This window comes from Eubalaena glacialis, chromosome 1 (genome assembly GCF_028564815.1).
Source record: "Eubalaena glacialis isolate mEubGla1 chromosome 1, mEubGla1.1.hap2.+ XY, whole genome shotgun sequence".
Lineage (NCBI taxonomy): Eukaryota > Metazoa > Chordata > Mammalia > Artiodactyla > Balaenidae > Eubalaena > Eubalaena glacialis.
This window is the reverse complement of record NC_083716.1, coordinates 30,995,912-31,021,216: the sequence shown is the minus strand read 5'-3', so window position 1 is coordinate 31,021,216 and position 25,305 is coordinate 30,995,912. Positions and strand designations below refer to the sequence as shown.

Sequence of the window (25,305 nt, the reverse complement as noted above, 5' to 3'; positions counted from 1 at the left end):
GGTAGTTTCCTGTTCCCCATAGGGTGATTTCTCTTCCTAAAGGAGAACAGTCTGAAATTAGAATGGGCTGCCTTCTGGAGCCCAGCTAACACTGCAGGACCTCCCAGGATCTTCAACTTCAATGGGATCTGGTTCTACAAAAGCTGAAGCTCTCCTGCCTTAGCCTGGTAGGGGCTTTTTCTGAACTGAGCTGACATGAGCAACAGTACCCAGACTTCCTGGGTCAACCCAGCCTGGACTGTGTGTTCTGGTCCCTGTTCTCCCTGAAGCCCAAGCTATAGGGCTGGGTTCAGGTTTCTTCCAAAAGGAGCTGGGCAGGAATGTGCGCCTGACACCCTTTGGAATGGGCCACACAACCACATGGCCAGGTCTCTGGACCCTGGCATGGAAGCTGGCACTTGTTTGGGCTTCAGGGGAGGGCAGATTGGAGTGGGCACACCTATTCTGGGCTCTTTAGGGCTACAGATGTTTACATGGACGCATTGATTGTCCTGTGCCTTTCACTTTGCCTCACTGACTTCTGGTGGCCATGTGGCTGGCTCCAGGATGCAGAAGGGTATGGGGTGGCTCTTGAGCCCCTGCCACACATCGAGTGAGTTGATATCAGTGGTTTACACAGGAGGCTGCAGGAGCAGGGGACATCCAATTGGAATTGCAAGACATGGATGAGATTGCCTTTTCAACTCCAGAGCATTTTGACCAGAAATTAGAGTTGGAAAGGCCCTAAAGGTGATATTGTCCAGCTACACACCCAGCGTGGAGTTGCTCCACTCAGCACCCCTGCCAGGCAGTCGGCCAGGCTTTCCTTCAACAAGGCTAATTTTGGATGGCTCTAATGAGGAGGAACTCCTTCCTCGCCCTCCGCAGAGTGTGTTCCTATGCACTGCCTTATCGCCTCTCACCGTGGCCTTGTGAGGGGGTCTGTATTCAATGAGCTTGAGTGATCCTGGGCAGGCCTTCTTTGTGTCTCCCACCCACTGGTTCTGCATGAGCACGTCTACTTCCCTTTGGTGAAGTTTTCCTGTTACCACTCCTGGGATACGAATCCAGGGTAAGCATTGGTGACCTGTCTTACAGCGTGGTGAGGATCAAAGATAAGGCATAGGCCTTGCCCAGGTCATCCCACACGTGTGGCCAGGCAAGGACTGCAACCCCCGAGATGCTCAGTCTTGTCCTTTGCTGCTCAGGCGCAGTCTGCCTCCTTCCTGATCTCTGGCATGTTTTATGGGCAAGATTCAGAAAGCCCTTTCCAAACAGCAAGGTTAAAGCTTTTGGCTTCCTTCTTTAGAATGTACCTGGCTGGTGGGGTGAGTGTGGGGATGGACACGTAGGAGCCACATGGTACCAGGAACAGGACATAGCAGCAAGGAGGAGGGATCTGGAGGGGGGCCAGGGTGTGATGGCTGAGTGCCTCGGAGAAGGGCCGCCGCCACGGGAGGCTGGGGCCACCCTGGTAACTCCCTCCTTTTCTCCTTCAGAGGTCTTTCATCTCCCTGCCTGCCTTTTCCTTCGGCTTTTCTCCTTTTTCTCTTCTTGTGAGGCAGCCCTGAGCTGTTCTGCCTTCCAGCTCTTTAGCATCTTCTCTTCTGTCTACCTGGAGATTCCCGATCTTAAGATTTAGCATCCTTGACACATCATATTTCTTTCTAGCGTCTTCTCCTTCAGGGCTCTGCAGCCGTACCTGCCACTTCAGAGCAACTCCTGTCTGTACTGGGAGCTTTAACACTGAGCCCCAACCAGACAGTCTGGATGCTTGGCTGCCAGCCTGCCCAGAACATTTAATTGCCTCTTGCAGGTGACATCTTATTCCACAGCGACATTTCACGACAGTGCCTTAATGCTGAAGGACAGGTCCAGTGGTAGGAATTTGATGTATCGTGGCATGCCAACAAGAGGACGTTTGGGGGCAATAGAAGGAAATGAGTAATTTGTGGAGTACTTTCCACGTGCCAGGAACAGGGCAAGCTTCTCTTTCCAGTGAGCCTGTGAGGTGGCACCATTATCTCCGTTTTACACATTCGAGAACTCAAGCTTGCTTAGGGTCCCAGGGCCAGTTAATGGGTGGGGTCAGAGTGTGAATCCTCTTCTGCTTGACTCCAGAGCCCAAGCTCCTTCCCCTGGTCTGTGCTGCCTCTCCACAGGGCCTCTGTCTTCAGTGTTTCCTACTAGCGCCGAGCCCAGCACCTGGCGTGAACATGAACATGTGATGGTGGTCGTAGAGGGTGGGATGGGGCTGTCAGTTAGGGGCCTGGTGAGCTGGGTAGACCTGGAATGGTTGGGCAGATGCCTGAGGCACCTGTAGGCTGGGGGAAGGCAGTGGCTGTCCTCGGTCCTTGTACCTTCTGTTTGGGTGTGACTTGGTGGGCACCCAAGCTCACGGTTGAGAGCATCCAGAAGTGGAATGAGGAGCGGTGGTGCTGGGTGTAGCAGACCCAGAGTTATGGCAGGACCATTGACCTTGGCGGGCTCCCAAGGCTGACGAAGACCAGCTTCCTGGTACCTCTGTGAGAGGTGGTATTGGTGAGATTATGTCCACCATCTCCTGGGCCAACTTCTTCCCCGTTTCTGTGGTTCTCCCCACCTTCTGCCCCATGAAAGCCAGCAGGTTGAGTGTGAGGAGACCCATCGAGGGGCTAGAATAAATGTTGGTGTGCGTTTGGTTTTGCATCCCTTAACCCTTTCTTAACAACGGGAGTCAGGCTTTCAGACCTTTGGGGACCAGATTTGTTTTTCTGGTCCCCTCCACTGGCTCTGATGCTGCCTTTTTCCTGCTCTCACCACAGTGCTCTTCACCCCTGTTTGTGCCTCCTTATGGGTTCCTCACAGAGTGTTTGCTCTCACTTGTACACCCTTTTCACCTTGCCTCCTCTCCTGACACTCCTGGATCTTAGAGGCTTGTCTGGGGGTTAGGACTCACCCAGTAGGCACTGAGAAAGGTATTTGACGATGATGAAGATTTATGTCCCATTGGTGCTTGGCTCACCCTGTGAAGGCAAGTGCGTTTATTCACGTTAAAGCTATTCTGCCATATGAAAGGGGCCTAATGATACAATGGCTTGAAGAGTGAGAAATTTATTTTTCTGTCTCATGTAGTGGCGCTGATTCTCCCTGATGTGAACAGACCGGGTGAGAGGGGCACCTCTGCCGCTTGTGGTCATTCTGGGATCCATTTCCTTTGGAAGTGCTGCTCCATCACAGGACATCATTGTCCACATGGCTGAAGCTTGGATTCCAACCAGGGGAAGGGAAAAGAGGAGGCGGAGGGGGCAAGCCTGTTGTCCTTAGGCCCAGGTCCTCTGTGACTCACGTCCCTACAGCTCACATTCCATTGGCAAGAATGTAATTACAGGGACTTCCCTGACTGCAAGGGAGGCTGGGAAATGTGGTCCAGCTGGGCTGCCGCTTGCCAAGAAGGAAGGGAGAATGGACTTGGGTAGACAACTGCCAGTCTAGGCACAAAAGATGGAGAGTACTTTCCTTTGCATGTGCTGATATGAAGAATGTTTCCCTGCCTGTAATGTGCTCACTCTCTTTGATAACTTGCACACATGCCTCCCTCCTTGGCAAACATCTGTGCATCAGACTCAATGCTGCACAAACTGGGTGAACCAGAAGCTGAGTAAGGCAATTCCTGCCTTTTAGCAACTCAGTGTGGTCTGGAGAGGGCAAGTGCGGAGGCCAGAGAGTCTGTAAGTGCCAACACAGAGATTCTCTTGTTCTTGTGTGCGAGGCAGTGCAGATACAGAACTAAAGGACCACACATGGCCTCCATATGTGCGCAGTCGTGTGGACTAGGAGATGGAAGTGAAGTGCTGGGAGCAGGGCTGGCTTGGGGAATGAGGAAGGCTTCACAGAAGAGGTGACATTGGAGCCGGGCACAGAAGCGTTCAGTTTCAACAGGTGGAGGAGGGAATCTTCAGGAGAAAAGACCAACAGCAAAGGCGTGCAGACTTGCAAACCAGTGCAGGGTTGCCGGCCCCGGGTGTGGTCTGAGCATAGTGGGAGGGAGTCCAGATGTCTGTGTGGCTCATTCCTTGCTCCATTCTGGCCTCTGCACCTGCTCCTTGCACCTGCCTTCCCTGGCCACCCTTTCTACAATTGTGCCCCCTCTCATGACTTTATTTTTCTGCTTTATTTTGAGCATAACACATATAAATACCTGGCACATCTATATTGACCTGTGCATCATCTGTCTCTCCCGTTAGAGTGTAAGTTCCATGAGAGAAAGGATTTTGTTTTGTACAGTACCTGGCAAATAGCAGGTACTCAGATGTTTGTTGAATGAATAAATGAATGAATAGAAATGTGTGTTGAAGATCACATTCTTGGAAAACCTTGATTTCCATGCTAAAGAGTTGGGCTTTTATTTTGTAGGCAGTGGGAAGCCACGGAAAGTTTTTGAGCAAGGGAGTGACACAGTCACTGTAGAGAAGGTTATTGGCAGCAGGCAGATGGGTTGGAGCAGGGAGAAAGTGCCCCTTCCCTGGTCCTACCCCAGCTCCGCAGCAGTATACCCTTCAGCCTAGTGCCCCGTTTGTGCAGCCTGGAAACCTTTTCGTGGGCACGGTCATTTTGTTCGGGGCCGAGCAGAGATTCAGTCTCTGGCAGGTCTTCATTCCTAGCAGTGGGGTGGATGTAAGCTGACCTCTGCTTTTCTTTTTGGAGGCCAAAGAAGGTCTAACAGCCACTCTTGTGCACTTCACTGGTGAAAGTGAAAATTGATACAGTCTTTCTGGAAAGCAGTTTGGCAAAAGGTAACCAAGTACCTTAAAGATATTGTTAAAGATACCTTTAACCTAGAAATTCCACGAGGACTCTGTCATAGGAAAGTAAGCCAAAGTATGTGCAGCGTGAAAAATTAGAAATTACCTAAATGTGTGACTCAAATATCTCTCATCTCCATCCCACTAAAACTCTGCCTGCCACATAATAGGCGCTCAATACAGTTGGAGTCCGGGCCCTTGTTTCCTCTCCTGAGCTAATGCAGCAGCCTCCTAACTGGTCTTCCTGCTGCCAGTCTAGTCCCCTCAAACCCACCCTATGCATGGATTCCAGAATGAATGATCAAAAATGCGTGTCCTTTGGGTTCGAGCCCTGGTCCGGGAAGATCCCACATGCCGTGGAGCAACTAAGCCCATGTGCCACAACTACTGAGCCTGTGCTCTAGAGCCCACGAGCCACAACTACTGAGCCTGTGTGCCACAACTACCGAAGCCCACGCGCCTAGAGCCCGTGCTCCACAACAAGAGAAGCCACCGCAATAAGAAGCCTGTGCACCGCAATGAAGAGTAGCCCCCCCTCGCTGCAACTAGAGAAAGCCCATGCGCAGCCACGAAGACCCAACGCAGCCAAAAATAAATAAAAAATAAATAAATTTATAAAAAAAAAAAATGCATGTCCTTCTTCTGCAGCATCTTTTCTGGGTTCTTCCAGCTCTTGGGGGTAATGTCCACACTGACCTCACGCCTTCCATAGCCTGCTCTCACCTCTGCTTTGGCTTAGTTTCCAGCCACCTCCTGTCTTGCATGTCACACTCTGGCAGCACTGCTTGTGCTTCCCCTGCTCACCTCCAGGCCCTTGCTCCCCTTCTTTCCACTGCCTGGCTAACCCCTGCTCATCCCTAGACTCGGAGCAGACTTCAGGACCTCTCACAGACTGAGTGAGACCCCGTCTCCTGTGTTCCCGTGATCCTGTGTGATCGCAGTCCTTGCGTTTGTACGTTGTTTTCTACCATCTCCTTATGTGTCTGTCTCCCTTACCAGCTCTGACCTTGAGAGCCTGTCTTACTGGCTTTGTGTCTCTGTTCCCCAGCATGGGGTCTGGTACACAGGAGAAGCTCAATACATTTTCTTGAATGAGTGAATGAATGAATGGGGAATGATGTAAGCTTTTTGTTAGGAAAAAGTACATCCTGTACAGTGCTAAACATGTAGTAAGTACCCAGTAAATATTTATTGAATGATTCTCTGTGAGGCAAAAAACAACAGGATTTTTTGGAAGTGTCTTATTTATTCTGGATTTCCTTTATTTCCTGAGTTGACCTTTTGGGGTGCCACCTGGGCATCTGCATTTTTACAGAGCTTCCACAGGTGAATCTGATGCGCAGCAAGGGCTGCAAATCACTGGCTTAGCAGATTAAAATAAAAGCAGGATTGAGGACATACGAACAGTGGGAGTTTGGATTGTACACACTGTGTGACCCCAGCAGTGCACGCGTGCCTCGAGAGGAACAGAAAGACAATTGGTCGACATGTTATTGCTGGTTATTGTTGGGTGTCAGGATTTGGATGACTTTAATTTTTTTTCTTTTTGTGTTTTGTTGTGTACTTTTTCTCTATTTAGTATATGTCACCTTTTAAACAACACAAAAAAATGAAAAGAAGGGCAGTCAGACAGAGGAGTCCTGATCGTGCTTGGCATGGCGGGTCCTGGGGTCAGCCCTGGGCCACAGCCTTTCACTGGCTCCTGCGACTGATTCCGGCATTGGGTCTAGAACCCGACCCTTTATCCTTTCTGAGCGCCAGCATCCTGGTGCTCCGAGAAACTGCCCTGTGACCGGGGACCTTGGAAACTGCCGTAGATGATTCCTAGGTCCGAAGCAGGCTGCCTTGTCATTCCAGGTCTCCAGGTGAGGAATGTGGTGGGAATTTGGTAAGAATTTGCCACTCCAAGGTAGTCTCCAAATGGGTCCAGAACAGAAAAGCTGAGCTGGGATGGGATGGGGGTGGGGCCCGGATCTGGGGGCCAAGACCAGCAGGTTCACTGTGATACTGGGGGCTGGGTAGAGAGCCACCTGATAGGTATGAGGAAGGGCAGGGGCAGCCAAGTGGGACACTGAGGGTTAGAAAAGTGGGACGGTTGGGGAGCAGGTAGCAGGGGACTGACTGGGTCGAGGAAAGCAGCCCACTGGAGGGAGCAGCCCTGAACCAAAGGGCTCTTGGTGTGTAGTCTCTTGGCTCTGGAGCTAACCAGGCAGCTGGGATTGTCCACGGGGTGGGGGTGGGGTGTGTTTGCTTGTTATCTAATGCCGTCTTCCTCCCAGCAGCCTTTTTGAGTCTTTTTCCCTTTATGTCCCCCATCAAGGTGAGCTCTTTCTTTCCTTTAAAGCCCCGATGGTCCTTGTTCATGCCTCTTATGGCCTTCGTCACTTTCTGATTTTATGTTCTTGTTTCTGGGCGTGTCTTGGGCCCTCCTGAGGGCAGGATGAAGTCTCATGAATCTTTGCGGTCCACACAGGCCATGGTCGGGTCCAGGGAAGGTGGAGGAGTGCTTCGAACCTGCTTTCATAGCTGGAAAGGTCAAGGCCGGGGCTACGGCAGGGAGGGCTCTGCTCCTGGCCTTGTGGCTGGCTCCTGCCTGGTGCTTCACAGGGTCGCCACGGCGACAGGGTGCTCACGCGCAAGCAAATAGCATCCCCCCGTGTAGGGCTGCCAGCTTCAGCAGTTCTTGACCCCAACTGAGTTGAAACTGAGAGGATGCCTTTTCCAGCAGCCGAGAGCCCAGCCCACAGGGCTCCCTCCCTGTCCCTTTAGTGCCTGTGCTGAAAACAGATACCTCCTGCTGCCCGGGGTTTGCCGCCTCCTTCTCCCCACTGCCAGAGCCTGTCTGCACAGTCCGTGGCGGGGAGGAGGCTTGGGGCAAAACAGGTGGTCTCCTAGCACACAGCTACCAGCTGCATCCTGTCTGCCAGGGCGCCTTCCCAGGGCCTTGCGTTCTCCTGGGTTTTAGCACCCTGGGAGCCTGCCTTTCTCCTCTGCCCCCGAGGTGGATTGAGGGGAGGCTGGGGAGGCTGCTCCTGCCTGGCCTCGGGCTGGTGGAGCACACCTGAGAGGACGAGGCCTGACCCGTCCCCTCAAGTCTGACTCAGCTCTTGCTCGACACGGATCTTCAGTCCTCGTCAGACCGTCTCAGGGAGGGCAGGTGATGTGGGCCACGGCCCAGCTGCCCGAGACGGGCCGGGCCCTGCAGCCTTCTACTCTGGGAAACCCCGCAGGCAGGGCCAGCTGCACCTTTCCTAGCCACACAGCCAGCTGCCTTCCCCTGAGACGAAGGCCTGAGGGCAGCTCCACCAGGAGGTCAGGTGTTTTCCCCTCCGTTGTCCCCTTTCCCACTCTCACTCTCATCTCTGCCCAGGAGACCTGGGCTCTCACCACCCCACCATGTGATCCTCTCCCTCGATCCTTCTCTCAGCCTTTGTTGAGCACCTATTGTGTGCCAGGCACTGGCCTGAGCCCTGGAGCTCCTGAGATGGGTAAGGCCCAGCCCTGCCCTTACAGTTTGTTTGCGGTGCAACTCCTACAGAGTGGCTTAAATGGGAGTTTTATCAGATCCAGGACAGCGAGAAAGAATCTTTCCTTAGAGGTGCCTTGTGGGCAGAAGGCACCCAAAATCCTGGCTGAGCTGTTTCCACCTTGTCATGACAAGGATCTTTTATTGCCTTTCCCCGTAAGGCTTATAAAGTTTTCTACCAAACCACACTTAAACAAAAGCTTAAAACACACACACACACACACACACACACACACACACACACACGAGAACTTATTTTTTTAAGAAGTCAATACATATACAAATATATATTCTAGAAAGTTAAAGGCCCATTACTACACCCCTCCAGTGGAAAGACTGGTGTGTATCCCCCAGATTTTTTTGCTCACTGATGCTAACGCTGTCTTTATAAACTTGGGCTCATTTGGAGCTGCCTGTTTTCTTGGGAAGCACACAGCCTCCAAGGGCCACCACCTACCCCTGGCAGTTACTCCAGCCCTAGACCTCTACCCAGAAAAATGGCGTCAAGCGCACAGTCCTCCTTGCTCCCTCCCCCCACCCTCCCCAGTTTGCACCAAGTCAGGATCTAAAGCTCTGTGGTGAAAGCCTTTGATTGGCTAGAATTTCATTTGCCAACCTCCCCTTCCCCGCTTGCACCCCAGACTCCTCTTCCCTTGAAGAGGAGCGTGTGGGCAGTGGGGAGATCCCACCTGGATCTAGAAGTGGGACCTCTGGGTTTTTCTGCCCATTCCTCCTCCTTCTGACCATGTCTCTCACCTCCTTTGTGCTTCCCCCATCTCCTGACCTCAAGCAATTGAGTCGCAGAAGCATCACAACCTTCCAGAATTGACCAAAGCATCTTTTCTGGGCTGGAATTCTATGAGCTCCGTGAGCCACTAGTTTCCATATGCTGATCAGAAGCTTTAGTTGACAGATGTCTTAGCATTTCCATTAGAAAAATTATAATCTAAATGTAGTTGGAGAGAAATTCTTTCGAGACTTGTGGGGGGAGCGTAATAAAAGGTCTTTGTCACGACCAGGTTGGGAGTTGCCCCGCCGTCCCCCAGTGGTGGCATAGCTGTGTAGAACCAGAGCCAGTCAGCCAGGGATGGACACTAGAAAAGAAGAAAGCGGGGCACAGCCTGGATGCCACAGCGAGAGTTTGATTTAGAAATGACCCCTGCTCACCACACTGCAGACTTTTGTTCAGATACTTCTGTAGTCCTGACCTTGTCAACGAAGAGTGAAGAGCAATGTTGAGTAGGAGGCCAGTGGGCCAGAGAAAGGGCACCCGTCAGGGCCCGGGCGGACTCATCAAACTTCAGCCCATCTTGCTGCCCGGCACTCACTGTCCCAGCCTGACTCCAGGCCTTTGCTGCTTCTGTACCTTCCACCTGGAACGCCTCCTCCGTCACCCACTTCAAGGCCAAGTTCACAATGTTATACCTCCTCCATGGAGCCTCACAGATGTGCTCACTCCCTCATTTGTTTCCCCACAGCCTTCTGAATCTTTTTTATGTCACTTCTGGCTTGTCTGGTGCTGTAGTCATTCATTCATTTGTCCATTCATTCATTCATTCAACTAATACTGAGGACCTACTCTGTGTAGGGTGCCAGGTGCCACTGTGAAGGAGACACCAGGGCCCTGCCTATGAGCAGCTGGCATTCTGATGGGGAGACGGACAGAAAAATGAGTAAACTAACCACAGCAGAATTGGGATCGACACTACCTAGGAGGAAAGGGGCTGGAATGGGGAACGGGGAAGCCCACCTTAGTTAGGTCAGCAGGGAAAGCCTCTGTGAGCAGGTGCTGTTTAAACCTTAAGGTAATTAAAATGACATCCTCACAGTCTCAGGCCCCTTGAGTGCCTGGTAAGATCTTGAACACAGTGGGTGTTCAGAATTGTGTTGCAATGAATCTAGGCCATGACCCTTTTGTCTGGGCGTCAGCACCCTGGGAGCCAGTAACCGTAGCCCTCTCCTGCCATAGGGCTCCCTGGCCCCACCTCCAGCTGTCATTTGACCAAGAAGAATTGGGTTACTTTGGGGGTGGGGTGGCAGGGTCCTGTGAACTTGGGTGTGGGCCAGCAAGGCTGCTCCCAGGCCAAGCCCGGCAGCATCAGGGGCAGGAGAGAGAGAGAGAGCATGAACAGGGGCTGACGACCTCCAGACAGCCTGGAGGCTCTACATGTGACTGGGCCTCTTGCATCTGGATCCTCCCTCAGGGTCGCTTCCCCTCCCCTGCCACCCCCCTAACCCCAGAGGGAAACTGAGGCCCAGAGCTCGGAAGCTGCCTCTTCCTCTAGCAGCAGCAGAGGCCAGAGTGGGTCACTGTGCTGGGGAAGGAGAAATGGGAAGTCTGAAATGTGAGGCTGAGGGGGAGACTTCCTCCAGCCTGCCCTCCCAGCCCACTGGAGCCTGCTTATTTCCAGAGTCCTTGTCACACAGGGTCGTAGGTGGAAGCTGCCAGCTGTGGAGATGCTCTAACCCAGCTCCTGCCCACCCCCTTGACAGATGCGTAAACGAGGCCTGGTTGTCAGGGTGTGGTTCCCGATACGCTTTCCAGGTACCTCTGCTCTAGCACGCGGCAGTTTGCCTGCTTGTGTGGGGGGCATATCATTTACTTATTATGCATTTGTTTATTTTTTAAAAATGTGCTGCAGAGTAACACACTACAAGGGTTTCCTAAATTATGCATTCAAGTATTTTCAAAATAGGGAGCATGAACATAATGTATCACAAAACCGGAAAGGATCACCATGCATCACTTGCGCGATTCAGCCCCGGCCCGGGCGACATTAGAAGCTCATCTGGTTGGGACGTGTCATGTTCTCCTGGGTTGCACAGTGCCTGGTGCTGGTGGATGGCTGTGTGAGATCCGAGCCATTTCCACTTCAGCAGGGATCCCATGGGTGTTTGAGAGTCTCTCTCTCTTGCCAGTCTTGCAGCATTTTTGTGCACAGAATGTCGTAGCTCTTTGCGTGCACGCAAGATCACACGTATGGTTTGCCTTGTGGTTTTGGGTGGGACCCCTGAGTTTTTGAAGGAAGAGATCTTGCTTTAGTTGTCTTTGTGCCCCTCACTGGCCCCGCACAGTTCTCTCCACAAGTAGATTTGAGTTGAGTCTTAGAGCCAGAAGGGGCCCTGGATCTGTTAGTCCAACCGCCTCATTTACCAGATGGGGGCCCAGAAGCGGGCCTGCAGGGAGATGACCTGCCCCAGGTCACAGGGGCTGAATGAACCAGGTGGTCCTGGGGCTGAAGTGTGCAGCCTTCAGAGCTGAGTCGGGAGCTGCCCTGGAGGTGAAGAAGGGGTGTGTCCCCAAGAGGCCTGGTGGGCAGTGTGGGGGGAGCTGAAGCTCACTTGTGCCTCAGGAGCCTGGGGTTTCTGGGGGCCACTGGGGAGGTGTCAGGAGGGGTGGGCAGTGTGTTGTGTCCGTGTTCTCTCTGCCTTCCCTGATCGGGTCCACTTTACCTGCCTCCCATGGTAAGTGGGCTTCTCTGAAAACCGTTCCCTCTTTTCTCTGAAACAAGGGTTTTGCTGCTTGGAGAAGAGCTGCCCTGGGGCTGGCTGGGGAGACCTCTCCTTCTTTAGCTTGGGGGCCTGCCCTTGCGGCCTGGCTGGTGGCAGGACGGGGCCCTGCGCTCCATACAGACGCCAGGCCCACTCCTGGAGGCCACTCAGCCCCTGTGAGCTCCCTGCCCTCCCAACCCACCGCCTCCTCAGGCATTGCCCAAACAAACAGCACGAGGTGCCTGGGCGCCCAGAGGCCCTTCCTCAGAGGCACCCTGGAGGGCCACCACAGCCAGCACCTTTGGGCATTTCTGTTCCCTCGCCTCCTGAGGGGCTGGCGCCTTCCATCTGGAATGTTCTCTGAGGAAGGGGGAGGGACCTGGGGAACTTCCCGGGTTGGGATCCCTGCCTCTCGCTCCAGCAATCTGGATCCCATTACCCTCCTGAGAGGGGTGAGGAGGCCTTGCTTTTTAAAAAACTTGTTTTTCTTTTTTTGCTTTATATTTCACAGGAACTTCAAATAACTCAGTTCGCCTGTACACAGAATAGGACTCAGTGATAAATGCTTGCTGGTGGAAAGGAAATTAGACCCAAGGAGGTTCATTCATTGATTTGGCTCAGAAATGCTTTCCGAGTATTTGCTAGACTAGCTCCCATGTGATGAGCATTCATGACCTACCAAGCACTTGACACTCAGGAGAGGCCGTATCTTTTTTTTTTTTTAACATTTGTTATTTGGCTGCACCAGGTCTTAGTTGCGGCATGCCGGAACGCAGTTCCCTGACCAGGGATCCAACCCAGGCCCCCCGCATTGGGAGTGCAGAGTCTTAACCACCGGACCACTAGGGAAGTCCAAGAGGCTGTATCTTATGGGGGTTTCAGAGCCAGCCCGCCACCTAGCTGTGTGACCTTTGGATTAGGTGACTTAATACATGTAAAGGGCTTAGAACAGTGTCTGACATATAAGAACTTAATACATGTTAGCCATGATTATTAATGTCCTGGCATTTACCATAGTGCTCATCATAACCCTGTAAGGCAGTGACGGTTATTATTCCCATTTTCCAGATGAGGAAACTGAGATTCTCAAAGGTTAAATAACATGCCCAAGTCATGCAAGTAAGTGGCAGAGCCAGGGTTCCATCTCAGTCCTGGAGTCTGAGGCTTTTGGCAGCCCGACTGAGCTGCTTAGCTGGCCCCAGGCTAGGGGCTAGGCATTCAGGTGCCAACACTAACGAGACCAGGTGCTGCCTTGAAGAGCTCATCGCCTGGCATGGAGGCCAACACACACATAGGCATCACTGAGTGAATTTCCGGAGGCACCACATGGGTTAGAGTCAAGCCAGGCTGAGTGAGAGGCAGGGCAGGACTGACAGCAATGCTGCACTACACACAGGACTGGTCAGTGGTGCCTCCAGCTAGGCCTCCCCTTTTGGGCTAGAGGCAGAACTGCTTCTGTGCCTGTCAACTGTGTGTGTCATAAAGCAGAAACTAACACACCATTGTAAAGCAATTATACTCCAATAAAGATGTTAAAACAAAAAACAAAAAAAAACCTGTGTGTGTCGGAGGGGAGAGGGGGTCACCTCCTCTCCCACCCCCCTCCCAGCCCCAGCCAGGGCGTTCTTCTCACTGCCTTGGGGAGGTGTCATGCAGCACAGGGTCTGGGACAAGCACTGAGAGGGCTGAGAGTGAGAGGATCTGAAACCACTCACTGGATTCCTGCCACTGTTCCAGGGTCCCTGAACCTCAGCGTCCTCATCTGTAAGATGGGAGTAACATTATTTGCCAAACAGGGTTGTTGTAAGGATTAAGTGAAATGATGTAAAAAAATCTCTCTATAATTCTAAGTCTAGTACTTACATGACTAATAATAATCACTACCGTTTTTGAGCCCCTGCTTGGTGCCTCACACAATACTAGACTACACACAGTACCTTGTTTTTGTTTTTTTTTTAATTAATTAATTTTATTTTATTTTTTATTTTTTTTTGGCTGCGTTGGGTCTTCGTTGCTACGCATGGGCCTTCTCTAGTTGCGGCGAGCGGGGGCTACTCTTCGTTGCGGTGCGCGGGCTTCTTATTGCGGTGGCTTCTCTTGTTGCAGAGCACGGGCTCTAGGCGTGCGGGCTTCAGTAGTTGTGGCTCGCGGGCTCTAGAGCACAGGCTCAGTAGTTGTGGCGCACGGGCTTAGCTGTTCCGCAGCATGTGGGATCTTCCCGGACCAGGGCTCGAATCCGTGTCCCCTGCATTGGCAGGCGGATTCTTAACCACTGTGCCACCAGGGAAGCGCCAGTACCTTGTTTAATCCTTACACTAGTTCTTTAAGGTGGATATCATTGCTCCCATTTTATGGATGTGGAAACTGAGGTCCAGAGGCTCAGCTGCCTGGGCTCACACCTGTGAGGGGGGTGGACATGAGAATCAGACCCAGGTCCTCTCTGATCCCTAAGCCACCTCTCTATGTTCCAGACCTTCTGAGTTCTCTCTCCTTCCCAGCCCCGCGCCACCCGTTGCTGGTAAGTTACTGAACCAGCCACGGGAGGGTGTGGCTGTCAGGGGGCCAAGCTGAGCAAGGCACTCCTGCCAGGCCTCCACTCAGGCCTGGCAGCTGGTGGTGGGCAGGGATGGAGGGATGGGCTTTACCTGCCCACGGCCCCCGGTTGTGGTGGGAGCAGTAGGCGCTCCTCCCTGCCGGTCTGGCAAGTAAGTTTTGTTGGCCTATGAGTCACACAGCACTGATGAGTCAGGTTTTTCCCTTCTCCTTGCCCAGAGCAGCTGGGGAGAGGGTGGGGGTTTTGTTAGGAAACAGGACCTCCCTCCCTCTGCTCTCCACTGTCCCCCAATGCCTTGGAGCTACATATTTTCTCTCTAAAAGTCTGTGGCTCAGCCTGTGTCCCTACAGAAAAGGGTATCTGGGTGCTGGCCGCACAGGCTCGAGAGAGCAGGCCCCAGGCTGAGAAGAGTGGAGAGAGAAGGGGCCCTCCTTGTTAGTAAGGAGAGTAAGGTAGCTAGTCCAGGGCTGTCTGACTCCAAAGCCCTGCTCTTGGCCTCTCGTTTTGGCTTACCCACTCCTATCTGCAAAGAGGGCCCTAGCCCTGTATCCTCTGGACAGTGCAGCCGGGTTTCCCAAGGCACAGGGTCCCCTGAGCTATCCACTCCTTGCCTTATGACCAGTCTGGCTGCGAGCCTTGAGAGGACTGTCCAGATGGTCAGCCTCACGCATGCCTGGGGTTCTCCCTGAGTAACCCCCTGCCAGGCCCTCTCAGAGGCCTCATTAAACAGTCAAAGCAGCCAGCCTAGTTCCAGATCAGTGCTTGTCAGTCCTGGCCACATATTAGAATCATCTGGAGAGCTTTTAAACCCCTCTGATGCTCAGGCCATACCCCAGAGCAATTAAATCAGAATCCCTGGGGCTGGGTCCCAGGCAGCCGTGTTTTTGATGCAACACACTGTATTGCCTCTCGAGAGCCTGCCCTCCAGGAGCTGACGGTCAAGTTGAAGGGACAGCACAATGCGCAGGGGACATGCACACATGTCAGCATGTGACTCAGGGTGGTGTGGGACAGTCACACCCCACAGGGCCAGGGGTGAGATACATGTGGGTCCCGGAGGGAGGAGGCTTCTGGCCTGCATCCTGATGGATGGAGGTCAGGACCAGGCAAAGCATGGGAAGGAAACAAGGAGGATGCTGGCCTGACAGGGCCAGTGATTCACGGGCTGTAGAGGAAGAAGGGGAAAGAATGAGTCAGGCACAGCTAGCTGCCTGCAAGGCCCGAGCCTGGCTTTGGAGGAGAATGAACGTGCTCAGGCGAGGAGTTCTCTGTTGATCCACAAACAGAATGTTGCAGGCTCTGAGCTGTGGCATGTGAAGAAGTGGGTGAGTCTAAAAAAGGTGGGGTTCCAGATCTCAGGGATGTCAGGCATCTGTGTACACCTCACACTTGACCAAGGCACTTCTCACAGAAGCTCCCTGGAGTATTTCAGCGTCTCTGAGGTACACAGAATTGGGCAGATGTGTTTGGAGAGTGAAGGGCCATGCCCCAGGTTACCTGGCACAGGCCGCGATGGAAACAGACTCAGGCCTTCTCACTCCAAGTTCACCCACTTAAGACAGGCCAGAAAGAAAGACAGGGTATGGACTGTAAATTAACACCAAGCCAGAGAGAGTATAGAGGCACAGCCAGGGGAAGGGTTGTGGGGTCTTTTCTAGCCCCAGCAGTGCTGGGCAGACTCGCTGTCGTGTTTGCTGTGGAGGCAGAGGGGCTGGCGCTCAGGCAGAGGAAGCCAGAGCCCAGGGAGGCTTGGTGCTGGGCAGATCTCACGTGGGCTGTTAGGTGAGTTGGTTAGTTGAGAGGAGGGTGGACGGGATAGTAAAGAAGCTGGAGTAACAGTAGAGGGAACAGGGATCTTCAGTCTGGAGAAGAGCAAGATGTCACCCTGTGACAGTCGTGGTGACTTGTTCTGTGTCATTCCAGAGAGCAGAGCCAGTGGAGTCCAGGTCAAAATAATAATCTTAATAATGGCAAAAACAATTTCAGTGACAATAATAGTGCCTCCTCTGTAGCAAGTACGGTGCTGGGGGGTGTGTGTGTGTGTGTCTGTCTGTCTGTCTTCAGGTTGAGGAAACGAGCTATGGTGCTAGGGAGACTGCACTTAGGGTGTGGGGTGTTAGGTGAGTTGATTTATTATATATAATCTTCTTGATCCTATTAGCTAATGTAATATATATGTGTAGATTTTCAATCCTCCCAACCTCCCTAAGAAGTGGGCCGTTACTAACTCCCTGCTTCTCAGAAGAGGAGACTAGAAAGCTTAAGACATTTACCCAAGGTCACTTAGCTAATTTATGATGGGGCTGATGTTAAAACCCTGGTCTGTCTGACTCCAAAATCTGGACCTTCGGTCTCTGTGTTTCTCTGTCCTACTGCCTGCTACATAGTTAGTGCTCAGTGAAGGGTGACTATAACACTTAACTTTCTAACCATTTGATCCATCCAACAATGGGGTAGGTTTCCTCCTGGCATAGTGAGTGTCTCCAGAAGTGTCCACAGAGGCTGAATTGCCCCCCGCAGGAGTGTCATACAGGTGGGAGGTTGGTCTCCATCACTGAGCCCCAAACCAGCCATGCGGAAGTAGAGTCTTGGGCTAGTGCCTGAGTCTGTGTTTCTGTCTAGTCCACAGGAGACCTGGATGCACAGTCAGGCCCTGGAGTCCTGGGAAGGCCCCGCTCTTAGATTTCGTTCTTTCCTAGTGGGAACGGACTGACTCGTAACTCTTCCACTCTTGCTCCTGAAGCGTGTTCGGCTTACTGCTTTTCCTGTTGGAGTATTCATCATCTTTGGGTCAAAGGCCTATCGTTTTAATGTTCTAGTTATAATTGAGCTTTCACTGGCAGTGGAGTGGTTTGATAGAAACAATTTACCATCCCCCCCACCCCGACCCACACATGGGCAAAAGCTGTGGGTTTTGGGACAGGTCACATCACTTCTCAGAGCCTCGGTTTCCTCATCTGTAAAATGAAGGGGCTAGAGTAAATGACTTTAAGGTCACTCCTGGCTTCAGGATTCTGCCATGCTCTGGGGGACCTGCCCTGATGGAGTGGCGCATGTCTGAGTGAAGCACAGGTGGCGCTTGACACCCAGGGGGACAGAGTCTTGGGTGTCAGAAGTCAGGCCTCTAGGCACCTGGCTGCCAAGTTGGTGCTGGTCTGGATCCTCCCTGCGGGGACCCTCCTTGACAGCAGGGCTGTAGAAATCAGTGGTAGAGATGACCTGTCTCTCCTCCTTAGAGTCCTGAGGTAGCAAGGGGAGCTGGCCAGATACCGGAGACCTTTCTAGCAACCTCTGGGGAGTTCCTGTTTTACTTATTAGCCGCCATCCTCACTCTTCTGGCCCAGGAAAAGTGCTGACCCTACGCTGTGCAGCCGAACAGGGAAGCGGGCAACCATCAAGCCCGCTCTTTGTCCCTGTCAAACTTAACCGCATTTAACCCCTGCATCCTACTGCACTGGGGGAGGTAGAGATCAAGAGTTCACTACAGCAGGGGTTTTCACAGTTTTCAAAATCACAGCAACTTTATGGAAAAGGAAAAAAAGATGGTAAACTTTCATTCTGTTAATTGCGTAATGATAATGAGCACGATTGACTCGGCTTGATCACTAATTACAATAGCTGCCGTCTTTTAAGTACTGGGCAGAGTGGTCTCTGTAATCCTTACAGCAGTCCCATGAGGTGGGAGTTACGTCCTCTTTACAGATGGGAACACTGAGGCTTGGAATGAGTTGGGCCCCTGCACTCACACAGGTGATCAGTAGCCAAAGCAGCCCCCACCCCCAACCCATCCATCTCTGAAGCCCATGCGTAAGTGAGTAGCCAGATTGGAGAGAGAGCCTATGCTATTGTGTCTCAAGTCATAGTTATCTGTAATCTAGGTTCTTTCTAGAGCTGGTAGTCCTGGAACTGTTCACATTCAGGCCGGGACTTTGTTACACCTGGGAACAAAAATCAGCACATGAAGAAGATGGGAATATATTCACTACAAGAAAGGAACAGGCTGGGTTTTTGGTTTTTTTTAAAATTCATATGAATTTAAAACAAGAAGACTCACTGTCATTTCCCAAACACCTGATGTTTTATAACTCTGCTTATGAAATACATCATTCTTTCCCAGCCAGCCCCAGAAAAGGAGCTGTTGATTGTATAGCAGGTTGGATCCCAGAGTAGGCCCTGGGGATTTGGGGGTTCTGTTTGTAGAGATCAGAAAGGCCAGTTTTCCAGTTTTCCCTCAGGAAATGGGACATGGGGGACGGCTGGGGGAAGTCAGCTTGGGTGAGCGGGAGAGTTGGTCAGAGCCCAGCCTGGGGTGCCACCTTTCGCCCTGCCTGGCCTCTCAGCCGGGGGCCCCGGGCTGGGGGCACAGAGCAGAGAGCAGATAAAAGGCCTGCTCCGCCGAGTCCGCCCCAGTAAATGTGTGCGTTGTGTGCAAGCACAGTGAAAGCGCACACTGTCTCCACGGTTCTGTGTGCCCCCTTGTCCACACTCACAGCCGCCCAAGCAGGGGGGCTCTGGGTAGGGTTATTTTTCTTGGCTGCACTTTCATCTCTCCCGTTGCCACGAAGCTTCCAGGCCCTCCCTGGGCGTGGTTTCTGACACCCAGGCCCTCATTCTCCGGCGGGTTTCCTCACTGTACACCTCCGGAACTGGTTTTGTCCCTCCTGGACTGCCACTTCTGCCACCCCCTGTCTTTTGCCTCTCTCCCTTGCTGGGATTTCTTCCAGCAGATTTCTTCTGCTCCCCGTCTCTGATCTGGTCTCTGCCCTCTCCTGCTCCTCCCACCTTTCCCAGATGGCTCGTTCACTTCATTCACTCATTCATTGGGCAAACGGTGGTTGAGACCTGCTGTGTGCCAGACCGGGGCCTGTCCCCAGGATGCGAGCGATGAACTGGAGGTGGTCCCAGCCTCAGGGGGACAAACTGGACCATTTCAGGGAACTGCAGTTGCCCCAGGCTGGACGCCATCACAGAGCTGAGTTCAGGGCTCCCAGAGGAGCCTCGAGTCCTTCAACCCTGCCCAGGACCCCTGGGACACAACGTGCCCTAGGAAGGGATGCAGTTTAGGAAACCTGGGCTGTCACTTAGCAACTGACTCCACCCCTTTCCCTCCCTGAACCCTAGAGCTGGGCCAGAGGGAATGAATGGGGAAGATGGGCCCAGGCTGTAAAGAGGCCAGGTGGGGAGGCCCCAGCTGAGCAGAGCTGGGCCAGCACTTTCCTTTCGAAGGTTACCCAGGCTCTGAGGGTCATCCTGCGCTAAGTCTAACTATAAATACTGTGCTTCCTGAAGGGATTACCTGGGCACTGCTTCCCCTGCCTGCACCCTCCTTGGCTGGGCTGATCCTTTTCTGGGCCTGCTGTTCTCTTGAATCTCTTATCCCCTCTGCCAGGTGCCACACTTCAGCTGCATCTCTCCAGCCCCCTGCAGCCCAGCTGTGACTGCCAGGGCGGAAGGGGAGGGGAGGAGAGATTGGAATCTGCATCCTGGTCAAAGGGCCATTGCAGCCCAGGCTGTTGGGATGGGGAGGCCCTTGTCCCTTCTTCTGCCTGAAGCCTCATCTCTCCCACCAGCCAGAGCAAGCCCAGGCTTGTCACATAATCAGTACTTCTGGGGAGAACATGGCTGGCCCCATCCCTGGAGCAGGGACCTGGGTATGCAGCTTGGTAACCGAGTGTGGAAATAGAGCTTGGGGATTGCCACAGGTATAAATAGGGCCGTCTCCTGGCTTGGGTGGACTGACTCTCCTGGGAAATCTCTGGTTCCCTTGGCTGGTCTCAGACTTGGTGTCACTTCCCAGTGATTCAGATGTGCCACAATAAGGATCTCTTGGGGTCTGAGTTCAACAAGCAAAGGGACTGCCTGACATTTCCCTCACGGCAGACCCTTCTCCTGCTTTCCCCTGCCTGCCCACTGCTGCTCTCAGCTGTGATTCCTCCACCATGCTCCCACACCGTTCACTGTGCATTTGTCAGTTCCATTTTCAACTCAGCAGACACTTGCTGAGAACCTGCATTGGGCCAGGGATATTCAGAGGGAAGCAGCCAGGCCCGCTGTCCTTCCGTGGGTTCTTGAGAATCCCCTCTTGTGTAGTTATTCTGAGTTAAGCAGTGTGAATCACACACATACGCACACACGCTCATAGATGCACCCCAGCTCTATGCAAATTGGAAAGGATCTTTAGTGTTCTCTCTCTCACTCTCCTTTCACCACCGTCCCTTGGGGGTGGTATTGCCAGACACCATTCATTATCCAGGCCAAACCACAGCGTCCACCATCATTATCCTCCCCCAGCCCAGACATCGTGCCCTCTCGCTCTCTTCCCCCTTTACCCTCCGAATCTGCTCTCGGCAGCAACTTTGGAGGCGATCCATTGAACTAGCTGATGTTAACATGTGGATGAGCGGGCCATTTCCACTTTGTTTTGCTGTGCTCACAAGTGGCATTCTCCAGTCAGAATCGAGTACGTACTCCAGCCTAGCCCTGCAACTCTGGTTCAGTGGGTCTGAGGTGGGCCCTGGGAAGCTGCCTTTCTGTTTTTGTTTTTTGGGTTTTTTTTGGCTGCGTTGGGTCTTTGTTGCTGCACGCAGGCTTTCTCTAGTTGCAGCAAGCGGGGGCTACTCTTCATTGTGGTACACAGGCTTCTCATTGCGGTGGCATCTCTTGTTGCGGAGCACGGGCTCTAGGCGCATGGGCTTCAGTAGTTGTGGCACACGGGCTCAGTAGTTGCGGCACACGGGCCCTAGAGCACGCGGGCTTCAGTAGTTGTAGCGCATGGTCTCAGTAGTTGTGGCTCGTGGGCTCTAGAGCGCAGGCTCAGTAGTTGTGGCGCACAGGCTTAGTTGCTCCACGGCACGTGGGATCTTCCCGGACCAGGGATCGAACCCATTTCCCCTGCATTGGCAGGCGGATTCTTAACCACTGCTCTACCAGGGAAGTCCAAAGCTGCTTTTTTAACCAGCACCTCAGCAGGTCCTAACACAAGTGGTGTTTCAGGCAACCCTCAAGACCCCAGCTTTTGCGTCTACTCAGAAACATACATTCTCTGCTCAGTTCCCTTCCCACCACAATCACAGAGACCCATGATTGTCATGGGCGTTTTGTCCCTCCCTATACAGGTGTGTACCTTGATCTTTTATTTTGTTTTTCAAATCTCTCTTTTGTCAACTTCACTGGGGATAAGGACCATTTCTGTTTCTCTGTTTTTGACCTGGAGCTTATCTAGGACAGGTGGAGACATAAGTAGAGGCCACTAGATGCTGCTGCTGCTGCTGCTGAAACCAACAGAGCCTGCCTGGCCCTGAACAGAGTCACCCAGAGCTGCCAGCAACTGAAATCCTAGAGGCTGTGGGCCTTGGGCTCTCAGTTCACCACCACCCTCAAACCCCACCCCTCAGCTCCCCAAACTCTTCCTCCTTTTCTGTGGCTGCTCCTCAGAACTTTATGTACCCTTTTTACTTGTCAACAACTTTCATTGTATTATTCTTATTACTAAAGTAATTAATGCTTATTGTTGGAAACTTGGAAAATAAAAGCAAAATAAAATCATTGGTAACTGCCAATCAGATATAACCACTGTTAACATTTTGGTGTAAATCCTTCCAGTCTTTTTAATATATATAATATTACATACGTTTTTTAGAAATAAAAACTGGAGCACAGTGCACTGGCTGTTCTCTAACCTGTTTTTTCACTGTATAATGGACATTTCCCCATGTTACTCAGCCTTCTTCTGCCCCATCACAGAATGGCTGCTTAGGGATGCACAGATGTTAATGTAACCTTTCTCCTGTGCGTTAGTTTATTTCTAGAAAACCGGGCTGAGCTAAATAGCTTTGTAGATGAACTTTCCCCACACGCTTGTGATTATTTTCTTAGAATACTTTCTTAGAAACCAAATCGGTGAGCCAAAGGGATGCACACTTTTAAGTTTTTTGGTATCATAGCAAATACCCTCCAGAAAGTTTGTAGCAATTTGTACAGCATATAAAAGTGTTCACACCCCTTCCACTGCCCAATATTTTTTGACTCAACTAACTATAAAACATCATTTTTTTTTAAGTAAATGAAATTTAAAATACTCATCATCAACTTGCTTTTTTTTATGTTTGGAGTAAAAACTTCCTTTTCTGTTTTGTCTATATCTGTGCCTAAAATTGTAAGCATTAGTGTGTAGGGATCTGGACATTTTGGCATGTCTCTTTTGCATGCTTGCCTTGGGCCTGGGGAACTTTGCTGGATATTTTTATGCTGTGTTTGACTCCCTGTGAAAGGAGCCAGCCCCTGGCCCAGAGGTGCTGCGCCTGCCCCCTGCTGGCGAAGAGGTGCAGTGACAGCTGAGACAGCTGGGCTCCTGCTGCCCTTTTCTTACATCAACCCTCCCCCTTCCCACCCCCACCCCCACCCCATTCTAATATATTTTCTCATATTTTCATCCTGAAAGGACCAGAGTGCAGGGTGAAGAACTTTTAAGCCCTTGTGTCTTGGGTGATGGAGATGCAGTTAATACTTGGGGAGGCTCACCGGCATCGTGTCCATCCTGGGGTGAGAAGTGTGTCTCTGACAGTGCAGACAGGAAAGCATGCTGTTCTCCATGTGGAGGGGAGGGGACTCTGAAGGCCAGGTATTCGAGCAAAGCATCCCTCAGGTACTGGGGGCCTCCTGAGGTGACAGCTTTGAAATGTGACACCATGGGGCTGTGTTCATATTAAAGAAAGAGTGAGATGCATGCATACACAGTTACATGTCAGGTGTCCTGAGGTCACCAGTCCAGCAGCCTTGATTGCCAGGGACAGAACCAAAACCTGACCACTTAAGTAAGGGGGTGGTGGGGCATCTGAGCAGGAACAACACATGTCCCGAAGCCTAGTCTCTTTCTTCTTTAGGAAGCCTCTTTCCTAGAGCCATACGCTCTCAATTTTGACAGTGCTGACAAAGCTTTCTCAACTCTCAGCAGATTAGGAGTGGCCCATTAGCTGGGCCTGACCTCTACCCAATAGGAGCAGCAGTTAGATGGAGACCAGTAAGAAGTGACATCTGGCAAAGAGGAAGGAGAAAGGAAAACTTTAGAAGACAGCTCAAGAAGTTAAAAAGCCCTGACGTCTGGGTCCTTGAGTGGAGGGGCAGAAATGCCGCACCCCAGAGGTCCCGAGGGTGTCACTGCATAATGCCTGTTAGTCCTGATGGATCAGAGCTCTTGTCAGGGAGTCATCAATGCTAAAGGACCAAAGAGAAAGGGGGTCAGAAATCATGATGCAGAGCTACTTGATTGAACCAGGCAGAAACACCTCCAGGCCAAACATTTTCAAAAAAGCACGTGGACAATACTGTCATTTTCTGTGCTGCCTTTCTGCCTCCTTTCTGTCGTTCACACTTAAGCCTTTGAGCCATCTGGCTTTTTTTTCTTTTTCTTTTTCTTTTTTTTAATTTATTTTTGGCTGTGTTGGGTCTTCATTGCCGTGTGCGGGCTTTCTCTGGTTGCGGTGAACTGGGGCTACTCTTCGTTGAGGTGCGCGGGCTTCTCATTGCGGTGGCTTCTCTTGTTGCGTAGCATGGGCTCTAGGCACGCGGGCTTCAGGAGTTGCAGCACGCGGGCTCAGTAGTTGTGGCTCGTGGGCTCTAGAGCACAGGCTCAGTAATTGTGGCGCACGGGCTTAGTTGCTCCGTGGCATGTGGGATCTTCCCGGACCAGGGCTCGAATCCATGTCCCCTGCATTGGCAGGCAGATTCTTTTTTTAAAAAATATTTATTTATTTATTTATTTTTGGCTGTGTTGGGTCTTCGTTTCTGTGCGAGGGCTTTCTCTAGTTGCGGCAAGCGGGGGCCACTCTTCTTCGCGGTGCACGGGCCTCTCACTATCGCGGCCTCTCTTATTGCGGAGCACAGGCTCCAGACGCGCAGGCTCAGTAGTTGTAGCTCACGGGCCTAGTTGCTCCGCGGCATGTGAGATCTTCCCAGACCAGGGCTTGAACCCGTGTCCCCTGCCTTGGCAGGCAGATTCTTAACCACTGCGCCACCAGGGAAGTCCCGAGCCACCTGGCTTTGATTTTTGTGGCTGGCGTGAGGTAGGGCTCCTGTTTCATGTTTTTCTATATGGAGAACCTGTAGTCCCAACACCATTTATCAGTAGCCCATTATAAAGAAAAATCTCTAGTGTTTCTCCTCTACTGCTCACACAGAATACTTCTGATGACAGTTATGTGGGTGTTTTTCCCATACCCTCTTCATATTTTTAAGGCTCTCATTTCTTAAACTCAGTTATTTTGTAATCTGTGTCTGATAAATCCCATATCTGAAGTCTTTGTGAGTCTGATTCTTTTGCCTGTTGTTTTTGCTGGCTCAGACTCATATTGCCTTGTTTCTTTGTATGCTGTGATTAAAAAACAAAAACAAAAAAACTATGACCTTATTATTTATTTTTCTTGGAACTTCATTTCAGGAATTCTTTGAGGCCTGGTTTGAAGTTATTTTCCTACAAAGAGGATTTGCATTTCCTTCGGCTAACCCAGGAACACTTCAGATTAAATGTCTGGCTTGAGAGTTTTCTGTCTGCACTGGTAACGGCAAACCCACAGGAGGGCCGTTTGTGGATTCAGTCTGAACTGAGGTGGAACTCTCACTCTGTCACTTACTATGTGACCTCGGGCGAGTCATTTAATCTCTCTGCCTGTCCCATCATCTGTGAAGTAGTAATAATAACACCTACCACCTAAAGCCATTGGAAGGGTGAAATGGGATGATATGTATAAGTATAAAGTGCTTACACAGTTTTCTTTCACACAGTTGGTAGACAGTGAATGTCCTTCTCTTCCCCTGAGGAGCCGCCACTCCTGCCCCAGCCCATGGGGGCAGTCCTCAGCTTTAGTTCCGCATCTCACCCGGGATCTGAGTTATAGCAGAAGCCAAGTACTTTAGACCTCACTCCTGTGGCTCCTTCTGCCTTCAGCTTTGAGGTGACTGAGCTTCCTAAAGCC

The 25,305-nt window shown here is 51.7% G+C and overlaps 1 protein-coding gene across 3 annotated transcripts in view; it reads left to right on the top strand.

Moving 5' to 3' along the window:
* UBTD1 (ubiquitin domain containing 1) overlaps positions 1-25,305 on the top strand; it is a 50,913-nt gene that overhangs the window by 21,925 nt on the left and 3,683 nt on the right. The window contains exon 1 of one of the 3 annotated variants that reach the window (XM_061194758.1): positions 15,576-15,660. The exons of the other annotated variants lie outside the window; for them this stretch is intronic. The gene's annotated coding sequence lies outside the window, so the exon portion shown is untranslated. Of the gene's footprint in view, positions 1-15,575; positions 15,661-25,305 lie in introns of those variants that run through there. 3 annotated transcript variants of the gene reach the window in all.